The sequence below is a fragment of the Camelus ferus genome, chromosome 25 (assembly GCF_009834535.1).
Source record: "Camelus ferus isolate YT-003-E chromosome 25, BCGSAC_Cfer_1.0, whole genome shotgun sequence".
Taxonomy (NCBI): domain Eukaryota; kingdom Metazoa; phylum Chordata; class Mammalia; order Artiodactyla; family Camelidae; genus Camelus; species Camelus ferus.
The window spans coordinates 30,512,281-30,521,274 of NC_045720.1; positions in this window are offsets into that span (position 1 = coordinate 30,512,281).

Genomic DNA, 8,994 nt, shown 5'->3' on the forward strand with positions numbered 1-8,994 from the left:
TCCAAATTCTGAATTCAGGGTACTGGGGAAACAGCAGCCTTAGAAAGAAACTACAGGCGCTCGAGGACAAGAACCTTCTCTTTCCTTTATTTTTCCCTATAAGTTTGCACTTATAAGTACTTTATGTGTGAAGAGGGAATTGAGGATAAGCTTGCTAAGATGGGACAGAGCAACTGAGCAAAGGCAGGAGGATGTTTGTGGACCAGGGCCTCAGAGCTGGTGACCAGCGTCGCTTCATTGCATTGCACACTAGAGTAAGTTTTGAAATAAGACAGTGGCTGAAGAGTCAGTCACTTTTAAGGTTTAATGCCAAATAGGTTAATTTGTAAATACTCTAGGATGTATGATGGCCACTGGAACATGTTTTCAGGGTTAATGTAGCCAAGGCATTTTAATTTTGCTTTCTGGGGGCTTTTTGTTGTTTTTTGTTTGAGGAAAATGTAATACATTCAGCTAAGTAATGAAATCATTGCTGCTTTAGAGGTAATGTGCAACTGATATTTTAGAGACAGTTACTACTGAGAGTTCAAGTGAAATGTGCACAAAAGAATTTCCTTCCCTTTCCCCCCTTTCCTTCTTTTTTTCCTTTGCTCCCCTCTTTTCTTCTCTGTCACTCTTCCCACATTACCTTCCCCCATAACCACTGCAAATGACCAAGTAGTTTTCTCCACATGCGTATAATCACACACAATACATACATATATATATTATTGTCTTGATTTTCTTGATATCTTACAGAAATCAGTCCAAGTCAGGTGGTATAGCTCCAGTTCATTCTCCTGATGGCTGTATATTGATGGGTGTACACTTCGTGTGTCTCGTGTTTTCCTCACTACAAAACACTGCAAGAAACATCCTCATCCATAAGTCTTTATTTTCTGATAAGTTTGGGTTATGGGAGATACATTCATGGATATCAAATGGCTAGGTTGAAAGTATATATATATATTTTTATTTTATTGAGATTACCAGATCGCCTTCCCCAAAAGGCTGCTTACAATTCAAATAACCATACACGAGTCCGCTTTCCCCTGCATTTCCCCAACAGTAGATATTACAAGCTTTAGCTTTTGCAGGGCTGTTTGGTATAAAGTAACACCTATTACCTGACTGTTCACATCCTTTACTACTAGTGCATTTTTACATCTCTTTGTGTGGTTTTCTTTTTTAATGGGGAGCGGGGAATGGTGATATTTGATTTGCTGTTCTCTAAATTGACTTTAATATGTGCTCCCTATTTTCTTTTGGGTTATTTTCTCCTTGTCAATGTGAAAGATAGCTTTATTATGTACTATATTAATAGTTACATTTTTATTATAGTTTTCTCCAAATCTAGTATTTGATTATTGACTTCAACTTTTTTTTTGCTGCACATTTTATTTTATTCTTAAACTTTGTTTAGAGTATTTTTAGATTTATAGAAAAGGCTAATTCAGAGATAATTCAGAGGCTTCCCACATACCCTATCCCTATATATTATTTTTTTTGCCATATGAAAGCTCTATTTTCAAATGTGTCTAATGGTATATCTGAGGCCCTCTAGTCATGGTTAAGGTCTCCTCTGCTCCTAAATGATACTTATAGTCCTGTAAGTATTCTAGCTAGGAGAAAATTCCTCGCTTTCTTGTGAGATTTTTATGTAATTTTTTACATTTGCTTTAATTTGTCTTTAATTTGTTTAGTATATCATACAGAGGCCTGATCTTATTTTCTTCCCACAGGAAAGCTGTTTGTGATGGCACTGTTAAATAATCTGTTCTTTCCCACCAATCTAAATGCTATCTTTATATTGGATTCTCTAGATTTCTACCTGAAAGCCTGGGATTTTGATTGTGATCCCATTAAATCTATAGATCAATTGGGGGGAAATAAGTATCTTAACAATATTGGTTCTTCTAATCCCTGAACACATTGTATCTATCCATTTATTCAGTTTTTAAAATTCCTTTAAACAGTGCTCTGTGGTTTCAGTGTGCAGATCTTTTTAAAAATCTCAATTTCTGTTTATTCATTAATAGTATACAGGCATGCCTCGTTTTATTGCACTTTGCTTGATTGTGCTTTGAAGATAATATTTTTACAAATTGAAGTCTTCTTGCAACCCTGCATTGTCAGATGATGGCCAACATTTGTTAGCAGTGAAGTATTTTTTAATTAAGGTATGTATAATTTTTCAGACATAATGGTATTGCATACCTAATAGACTATATTATAGTGTAAATATAACTTTTATATGCACTAGGAAACCCCAGAATTCATGTAACTCACTTTATTGTGATACTCACCTTATTGCAGTGGTCTAGAACCCAACCCGCAATGTCTCCCACGTTGCCTGTGTACAGACACAACTGATTTTTGCAGATTGATCTTGAATCCTCCAAACATGCAAGTCACATTAACTCTGATAACTTTTTGTAGATTCTATAGGATTTTTCTACATAGACAATCATGTCTGCAGATAACCAGCTTTGCTTCTTCCTTTCCAATCTGGATGCCTGTAGTACCTTGGGGTGGGGGTGGGGGTGGGTGTTGGCCTTATTTTACTGGCTTCAACCTCCACTACAACATTCAATGGGAATGGCTTAGAGTGGACATCCTTACCTTGTTTCCAGTCACAGCATGGAAGTATTTTGTCTTTCACTCATCCTTAGCTTTTATTCCTTCTTGTAAATTCTTGACAAGCCGTAAGGGGTGGGTGACCTTTTTGGACTGATTGGAGTTTGCCCTGAAGTTATTATCTGCCGTGGGTGGTTTGCTTTTTTTTAACCCTCAAGTTTTTTTACATTGAGATACAGTTTACATATAAAATTCATCTTTGCAAAGTGTAAAATTCAGTTTTTAATATATTCACAGGTTATACAACCATCACCACTACCTAATTCCAGAACATTTTCATCTCTTCTAAAAGAAATCCTGCACATGTTAGTACTCAGTTCCCATTTCCCCCTCCTCTCACCCCTTGACAACCACTCATCTACTTTCTGTCTACATAGATTTGTCCATTCTGGACATGTCATATAAGTGGGATTATGTAATATGTGGCTTTTGTGTTTGGCTGATTTTACTCAACAGTGTTTTCAAGGTTCATCTATGGAGCAGCATGTATCAGTACTTCATTCTTTTTTGTGGCTGAATAATAGTCTACTGAAAGGACATAACCACATTTTGTTTATTCATTCATCAGTAAATTGATGGACTTCTGGGTTATTTCCACATTTCTGGCTCTTATAAATGATGCTACTATGAACATTTTCTGTACACGTTTTTGTGTGAGTATATGTTTTCAGTTCTCTTTGGCATAATGCTAAGAGTGGAATTGTTGTGTTATATAACACTGCCTAACTCTTTGAAGAACTGCCAAACATCTTCCAAGGCAGCTGCACCATTTTACATTCCCATCAGCAATATATGTAGTTTCTAATTTCTCTGCATCTTTGCCAACATTCGTTATTGTCTTTTATTATAACCATCTTAGTGAAATCTTTGCCCTTGTTTAGCACAAATATGAATTAGGATTAAAATTGTGTTTGTTGAAATAATTTCCCCAACCCAGTGCTTAATTACAGCAAACACTTGGTCCAATTTTACAGGTGGGAAACTGACATAAAAGAGGTCAGATTGCAGCTAGTCAGATTAAATTTTAAGCTATTCTGGATTTGATTTAGGCCACCGTTAAAACCGTGAGGGAAAATAGAAAACCAAGCCAGTTTGGTTTGTAAGTGACCTGTCTGGTGTCTGCCTGCTGCACAGTGAAGCATGTCTGCAGTGGCAGGGTTTCAGGCGAAGTTTCCGGTGCACTGATACTGGAAAATCTACAGGAAAGCAATTCAGCCATACCCATCTCTTCTCATCAGCCCCAGTCAATTTAAAAACCTGGCTTAGATTGTACCTCTTCCTGAAAATGTTCTTGATTAACTCTGTTTGGCTGTTTTAATAACTTTGAACATTCTATTAATGCTTTTTTTCTACTAGAGTCTTGGTTTTATTTTCTGTTTTTTTCAAATTAGTCATAAGCTATCTTTTTTTAAAACATTTTTTATTGATTTATAATCATTTTACAATGTTGTGTTACTATCTTTTTAATTTATCCTTCATAATACTTTATTCATAGGGTCATAAATAGTTTAGGTCACTTACAATGCTTATGCAACTCAGACATTAATTAGTTATTGCACACGGTTTCTAGGACAGTGGGTGGTATATTCTAACTTGACTAAGAATCACAAGAAATACTTTAAAAGTTAGATTCCCCACCCCTTGGACTCGAAGATTCCCTAGTGATTTTGATGCAAATATTCCAAGAACGACTGTTTGAGAAATATTTAGTGTTGGTAACAGGAACTTCTTTCATCCGAATTTTGGAAACCAGGACACCTTTTGGGGCAGCACCCTCTAGATTCAGTCATTCAGCATTTACTAAGCAGCCTCCAGCCTGTGTCAGGCCCACCCTCAACAGTGACGGCTGGAAAAGAATGACACATGCTGTTACAAATAGATTCTCTGTTAAACTCAACCTGTGGAGTAACCTCTTGGCTGTTGTAACATGACTAACTTCCAGGAGGTGGCACCAGACCACTTCTCTGGCTATACTGTTTCTATTGGCATGGTTTTACTGTGGGCCTCTTATCCAGTAAGTAAATATAAAGGTGTCCATAATATTTGAAAAGAGCTTAATTATCCTTTTATAACAGCATAGATGAGATCATTATACTTCTGGGAAGAAAGCAGTTATACACATAGAAGGTAAGGTAAGGAACTTATTAAGTAATTACAGGTATTTTACATGAACCACATAATCCTACAACCTTGAACGGTGGGAAGATACCCCTCCTCACTTTGCAGATGAGGAGCCTAAAGGGGTCGAGGCTATATAGCTCCTGAGTATCAGTTAAATCCTGAGTTGGGATTTAATTCCAGGTTTATCTGATGCCAAAGTCTATGCTCTAAAGCAGTTTCCCAGAAAAAAAGAGGGAGCAACTGTCTCTTATACTTTGTCTCCTGCTTCTTTTTTATCGATTTTTCTTATCAATTAACCTTCAGCCATCTCTTTTATTTGACTTTTGGCCAAAGGCATCAAAACCTATAAACTTGATGAAATGCACTGTAGTCTGGAGACAGACCTGTGCTAACAGACATCTCTTGCGTGGAGAATTGAGAAAGGCAGGATTCTGTGACTTGTCCACATCGGTCCTTCGGGGTCCTTTTGGTCTGTGTGGTGCCAACTGGCTAATAGGAGAGCAAAACAAATTTCAGGCTTTGTTTCGTCCTGTTTCTTCGATAGCAAACCCGTAAAATAATAGAAAAGCAAGTATAATGAAATCTTTGAATTCACTTTAGCATAATGTTCTGCTGTAACTCATGGTTAATCTCTGCATACAACTTTGCGCCAACCCTTTTACTTCCTCCTAAGGCCTCTAGTGAAGGGTACACCATTTCCAGTGAGGCCCCACAAATTGAAGGGAGTTTTCACCAAGATGCATATGAAATAGAAATGAAAAGGTTAAACTTACAGCTCCATGTTTTTAAAGTTTTCCTGACAAACGTCAAATTCTCAAAACATCCACCATTTTGCAGTGTTGCTTTGTGCAGTGTCACCCTTTGAATTTTGAGATCTTGCTCCTGAAGGAAGTATACTCTGAATTTGCCTGAGATTAACACTCGTTCCGAGCAATTCAGAAACAGAATAGCCAGTTTAGACTCAGTGTTGTAGCTGCCCTGAAAGCTTTGCTTCTTCACCTTCCAAATTTCACCTCCTTCGCCCACAAACCTCAGCAAAAGGGCAAAACCAATAGTCACTGTTTCTCAGCATTTCACACTATACAATATTCTGTTGTGTGCTTATTTTGGTTTTGATCTAAATAAAGGGATTAGATTTAGATAAGCCGAGCCAATCTCTAAAAAAATTCTCTTCAGGCTACAATGTAACCCAATTTTATGACTGAAAAAAAGGCTTCTGGATTTGAGCAAGGTTGTTGGGAGCAAGTTCAATAGTGATGGGAAGTAGAAGCCAAATTTCTTTCAAAAAAAAAATTTAGGAGGTAGGGAAAATGGAGAAAATTATCTATTTTTGAAAACATAATGGTGTAGAAAAAGATGGAAGTTTGGAGGTTAGAAGAGGGACTTTTCTCTGGGAGGGGAGAGTCCAGTTGGCTGTAGGCTCAGAGGAGGGCAGCAATAGAAGGGGACAGACTGCAGAGGCAAGAGAGGTGCTATTCTTGGAGGAAAGTCCTTGAGGGGATGGGATCAGGGATCAGCATTAGAAAGGAGAAGAATACTACTTTCTGGAAGAGAGGAGGGGCTGGGGAAATTCGGTGAAAAGTCAAAAGGGAAGCTGACTGGAGCGGTCGTATGGGATGGCCTCAGTTACTCCTGTTAAGCTTAGGAGGCCGAGGGCGACCAGGGCAGTGGACCATGGGATCCCGTGGTAACAACCGCAGAGGCTGGACGTGAACTGATGGTCCACGGTTAGGGAGCTTTCACATTGTCCATGAACCAGAAGTAATGACAGTCTTTTCTGTTGTATGTAGCTGAAAGGTATTTTTGTCTGTTATTTCACAACAAACATGATTCGACCCAGATGGTATCTACTAATCATTTAAAAATACGCAGACTTAGGGATGGGGATTGCTTGGGTGTTACACACCTAGTATGTATTGTCATGTGCAGCTTTCATTTAGCAGCCTCTGTTTTTTTCCCCTCCTTTTCTATTTTAATTTTTTATCTCTCATTCTTAGTCTAGAAACTGATCATAAGGTCCCTAACGTATGAGTTTCAACTTTGATGCTAAATCACCCTCCTCCCCCCGTGTAGAATTATTCTGAGACTTTTCTAGTTCCGGATACATGATTTACAGCAACCCAACAGGTGTAACAAGTGCTAACATTCTACTGAAATACTTTAAATAACACATGTACCCCCAGATACAAAGTGAGTGATGCTTCTCACTCATTCAACAAATTTATTGATTCTCTAACGCGCTGGGCGTTTTGCTGAGCAAGATGAGGAACAGAATTAAACCAGACATTTTCTGTCACAGACAAGTCAACTCAAAACACCAAGGAGGCGGGTGCAGCTGCGAGAGAGCTGTGTGCACAGCTCCATGAGGAAACAGAGGGAACGCAGCCCAGGCAGGTAAGCAGCAGCCCCTGGGAGGTGACATCTGAACTGGACTTTTTTTAAAAGATGACTAAGGATTAGCTTTGTGGTTTTTGGAGGTCAGAGAGAAGAGCGCTGGAGCAGAGAAGCACCCTGTGCAGAAGCAGTCAGTGCTGAGTGAGCCGTGTTGACTGAGTAAGGAAACAGTTTGCCTGGATGAAATACTGGACGTGGAGTCTGAGAGCAAGAAAAGGCTAGGATGAAGCCAGAGTTTCTGGCTTGGGCTGGTGTACGAATGCTAGTGGCTTTCATGAAACAAGCGAGGCCTAAGTTTGAGGGAACAGGGTTCAGTTGGGGGATATTACATGTGTAGTGACGAGGCATCCTTGTGGAGATGAACAATTTGAAGTCGGCTTTACAGGTCAGCTCACGAAAGATTTAAGGGTTTAAGACAAGAGATACAGAAACAGACTGTGAGAGGTTGAGTCTTGGGATATATCTACAAACCATCCCAAATCTCAGTGGCTTAACATAGAAAGCTGAGTTCTTGCTCACGCTGTCTGTCCAGTGCCGACGCAGGACTCTGCCTCAGGCTGCAGGCACAGGGCCGGGCCTGTCAGCCGGGAGCTGGAGCAGGCGGCTCCGCAGTCCGCGTGGCGCTGGGTGGGAGGCTGTGGCCAGCCCCTGCATGCTCTGGCCCCGAGGTGACAGGTCACTCTACTTCTGCCCTGTTGGTGGGAGTGGTCACATGGCTCTAACCAACCACAAAGGGGCTGAAAAGCAGTGTTGTGTATGCCCAGAAGGGAAAGAAAGGAACTATTTGTATAAGTAAAAAACTGACATCTCTGCCACTTTATATGTACCATGCAGCTTTGCAGTTAAGCCAGCTATCATACCTTCAGGCTCATCACACAAAGCTTATGCTCCACTAATACAGAGATGGCATGCAGTTCCCTGAACACGCCGTTACTCACACTTTCATTCCACAGGCACCTTCAACATGCATCTTGATGCCTTTGTGTCCCATTTGCTGTGCCCAACACATCCTCTTCTGTCCCTCGAATGATGAACTCAAGCTGCAACACTGACTCCTTGAAACCTTTCCTGTCTCACAGGCAGGGCTGGGCATTCCTTCTGCTCTGCGTCATCACCAAGATTGGTAATCTACAGATCCATCGCCTCTACTAAGCTGTAACTCTTGAAGGCCTGTTATTCCATTCATATATTTAATATTTTCCATTATACAACACAGTACCTATGTGTTCAAAAGAAAGATTTGAACCTTGGACCGACCATTTGCTACATCTGTAATCTTTGGTAATGTACAAGGATTTACTTTAAATTTTCTGTGTTTAATTTTCTCTGTGCCATGGTTTCCTCACAGAGTTGTTACTAGGATTAAATTAGACAATGTGTGATAAACGCATAGTGCCTGGCACAGAGTGAAGCTAAAAAACATCACCTGCAATAATTTTTTTAATTGAAATATGCTTCACATATAACTTTGTATAAGTTTAAGGTGTATAACATGTTATTTGATATATTTATGTGTTGCTATGATTGCCATTGTAGGGTTAGCCACCACCTTTATCACATATCATTTGTGGTGCGAGTAAAATCAAGTCTCTTAGCAAGTTTGATGATTACAATACAGTTATTGTCTGTCATTACTATACTGTGTATTAAATCTCCAGGACTTACGTATCTACTAGTTGCCAGTTTGTACCCTTAAACAGTATCTCTTATTCCCCCATCCCCACCCACCTGGTATTTACCATTTTACGCTGTTTTTATGAGTTCAGGTTTAAGAGTCCATATGTAAGTGATACCATACAGTATTTGTCTCTGACTTATGTCACTTAGTATAATATCCTCAAGGTCCACCCACACTGTCACAAA